Source organism: Myiozetetes cayanensis, unplaced genomic scaffold (genome assembly GCF_022539395.1).
Source record: "Myiozetetes cayanensis isolate MyiCay16 unplaced genomic scaffold, myiCay2020 scf19, whole genome shotgun sequence".
Classification (NCBI taxonomy): domain Eukaryota; kingdom Metazoa; phylum Chordata; class Aves; order Passeriformes; family Tyrannidae; genus Myiozetetes; species Myiozetetes cayanensis.
The window spans coordinates 6698542-6702376 of record NW_026087400.1 but is presented as its reverse complement, the minus strand read 5'-3'; positions in this window follow the sequence as shown (position 1 = coordinate 6702376).

Sequence of the window (3835 nt, the reverse complement as noted above, 5' to 3'; positions counted from 1 at the left end):
TAAATATCAGGTTAGGGAGTCAAAGTCAGTCTTGGTAAGGTAGGAGACACTTTTTTTTTCATTTGAAACTTCGGAGAAAATGAAATCCAAAGTTCTGCTGCTTCTGTAAATTGACAAGTTAAGCAGCACCGAGGAGCTGCAGCACCTGGGGATGGAGACACAGGATGGGAGGCTGCTGGAATGAGCACCTGTGTGAAGCACTTACTAATGTCTGCAGGTGGGCTTGTTCAGAGACACTTTTACTTTTCCTCCCTCCCAAGAAGGATTAATTTCTGCCTCTTCCTGTAAAAGAGCTGTTGCTCCTGCTCTGTGGTGACACAGGGCCTGCAGTGTCCGTGGGCTGGACTGGCAGCGGCTCCTCCTGGTCCGTAACGCTCCTGCTGACCTGAGGAGCCGTGGAAGGCAGGGCAATGGGAATGGGCTTGGCTGCCTGGTTTCCCAGTAGAAGGGGATGCACAGCCAAATCCCAAAGCTTTCCATTCAATTAGAGAACATCCCTGCCTCTGGCAACGGGGATGAACTACAGCTGGCACCAAAGAGGGAGCTCAGATGTCACTTTGCCGTCCGGGTACACGTTCAGTGATTTCTTCTTGTGCATGTGAATATTTCAGCAGCGCCTAAAATACTTGAAAGGGTTATTCTGCCTCAGCCTCACTTCAGCTGCTGGCAACCATTAGAGTGTTTGTCTCCCCTTTGTTGAACTGGCATTGCTGGGAGCATCTCCACTGGCACGGCAGTGAGTGACAGGAGATGCTGCACGGAGAGGCACTAATTGGGTGGAACAGGAGCAGCAGACCGTGGCTCCTGGGCAGCTCCAGGAAAGGGAAGGGACTTGTAAAGCGACCTGACCTCCCTGCTGTGGGAACAGGGCAAGGCACGAGGGCTCAACCAGAGAGCAAGGACGTGCCCGTGGGAATTTGTGACCCTGAGCGGTAGCACAAGGTCGCGTTATCAAGCCAGCTCTTTGCCGTGGAAGGAAATGATGTGAGTGACTATTCTTTTTGGATTAAAAAATGAGAATTACTGTGGTGTCTACAAGCATGAGAGACTTATTTGTGTGCCCTGCCATCTGGAACGTTACCTTCCCTTCCATCCTGGGTGCTGTCACATTTTTCATACCATGCCTCAGTTCCTACTAGAAAACCTTCAGATGGACCACTTCTTTCTTTCTTTATCCCAGCATGGTCTCCATTCTGCCTTCCTCTTGGGAAGACACTATTCAGGTCTCTCTGGTAATTACAGCAGATGCTTAAAAGCAGCCAAACAGGTACCTCTTAAATCCAGTTGTTTCAACTGAAGAATGGTCTCTTCATTGCCATCACAAATACAAATACACAGAAACAAAGTCAAATAATCCCACCAGGCTTTAAAAACCTCGGCACCAGCTCATTTGAAACACAAACATCAGTGCTGGGCTTAATGCCTTTTATTCTCTCTGAGTTCATTACAGAGACACGGGCAGGCAGGTCACCCTCACTGTGGCAAGAGAGGGATGTAGGAGAAACATTGTCATTCCCTGTGCTCCCAACATGATTTTCCTTCTGTGTGGACAAGCTTTCCTTCCACATCACCCCCATAATTTCTTTATTCACTTCAGATGGTGAATGTTTTTGCAGCAGATATTGCATCTTTGTATTTGCTAACAAGGTAGCAGGACAGATGGCACACCCAGAGCATACCACGAGACATATGTTTTTCTGTAACTACTTGAAGGTTTTCAGTACACAGCAATGTATATTTATGTTAGCAAGACCTATATATGAATGTTGGTCAGCTGATGATCTGGCACAGCATCCATATTAATTCATGAGACAGAATTTCTACATTCCAAATATCTGCCTAATTTTTAAAGGACTGAGTTAAAATTAACTCTGCTACTGAGTTACAGGAGGTTGAGGTCTTGGGTTAATATTCAGAGTCATGAGATATGACCTGAAGAATGAAAAATGCCTGTAAATAGTTGGTGTATAAGTGAAAGAAGATATTCAGCTTTACCAGATTTCAAATTTCAGACTTCAGCATGGATGCTGAAAAACATTCAGGGCAGAAATTCTGTAGAACGCATTTGTGGCTGAGGATGGGATGGTAAGAGAAGGGAAAAAAATACAACAAAACCAAAGCACAACATGCTTTTGGTGGGGGAAAAGATCAAAGCAAAAGGAGGGCAGTTGCTTTTGGAAATCTCTCCAGGAGCAGGATTTCCTGGGACACCTTCAAGGCACTGTCTGCTGCTCCCTGTGTTTGTATGGTCTGAGCCAAGGAGACTTCTGGGGAGCATTTGCAAAACTGTGTGTGGTGCTGATAGAACAAATCACAGAGTGCAAAGTTTAGTTATTTAATTTACACCAACCCCTCCTTTGCAGGGGCCATGTTCCCAGTGTGCTCCCAGCACACCCCAGTCTGGGCACCAGGACACCCTTGGAGTGCCCTGCAGGACAAGGAATAACTGAGAGTGAGGTTTTCTTCACTAATTCTTGAAAACCAAACTAATGCCTTTCAAAATGGCCTCGATGATCTCCAGGCTCTTGATGGTTTACAAGTGGGAGATATTACAAACACTCTCTGGAGTCACTGGGTTTCCACAAAAAATCCAGACTGGCTTTAGGTACCTATCTTCCAAGCAGGAAATGGAAACATCTGTGAAAATTTCTACTAACTTCTGACATTCTGTGAAACATTTGACCTAGAAGGCTTGCAGTCAAAGTGGCAAAAACTAATTTATCTTATATTTTCTGTATGCCTGCTTTATCCTGCTATTGAAATACAGAGTTTTAAACCACAAATGGTTAATAAGAAATAGATTTTTAATTCTTCTTTATCAGTGCCCTGTTTGTGATTATTACACAATATTTTAAAGGAAATGTGAGATCTGGGAACTATAATTTTTTTCAGCTCCTGGATGAAATAGAGACACTCTGCAACAGGGATGCGATGCATGAATACAAAAACTGTTTTAAATTATAAAACAAAAGCTGGCCGAGCAACCAAGCCTTCTTTTCATCTTCTTGTCAGTCCAGCTCAAGATGTAAATGCCCTGAGTGAGTAATACATCCTTAGAGTGACAGCACTGGGCCATCACTCACTTGGAAAAGCCACACAAGCTGCAGCTCCGAGGGGCTGTGAGAGGAGATGGAAGCACTGCAGTTTAGCTGCAGAAAAAGCACTGAAAAGTCAACTCAAGTACAGAGGTCCTTAGTGCAATGGATTATATGATTCAGCAGGAGATATGAAATAGTATTTTTGAAATAGTATTTATTGTCAAAACACACTGTAAGACCTAATGAACTTACCCATAGCCATGGGCTGCAATTAGGACTGATGTGATCACAGCAAACAGCATTGAGCACCGCCTGGTGCTGCAGGAACCTCCTGCTGGAAGGGTTTTTAGGCTGGTGTGTGTTTGAAAGATGTGACACAAGACCTGCCTGGGTCTGCTCTGTGGGTTATGCTGCCCTTTGCAAACATCAAGGAAGATCCTCCTTTAACGACTGACGCTGTTAAAGGTCAGTCAGGCCTAAAGGAACCCTTCCAAACAGACAAGAGCTGAGATTGTTCTGCAGGATCAGGCTCTTGTTGCCCAACAACCTCAGCACACACCTCTCCAGACTCAGATGAAGCAGCTGATACAGATGTTAGAAGGGTGAAAGGCATTTGCAGCTGCACAGATTCCTCGTACACAACTTTGGCCTCCTGGATATTTTGCTGTTTTCTCCTCTCTGAGCAGAGCATCATCACTCTTCTGACATTCTCAGAACAGCTTCCTACAAACCTGTGAGGCCTCTGACTCCTTCTGCACAGCTCTGGCATAGCCCCTCTGCCTCTCCCAGTTTTGGGG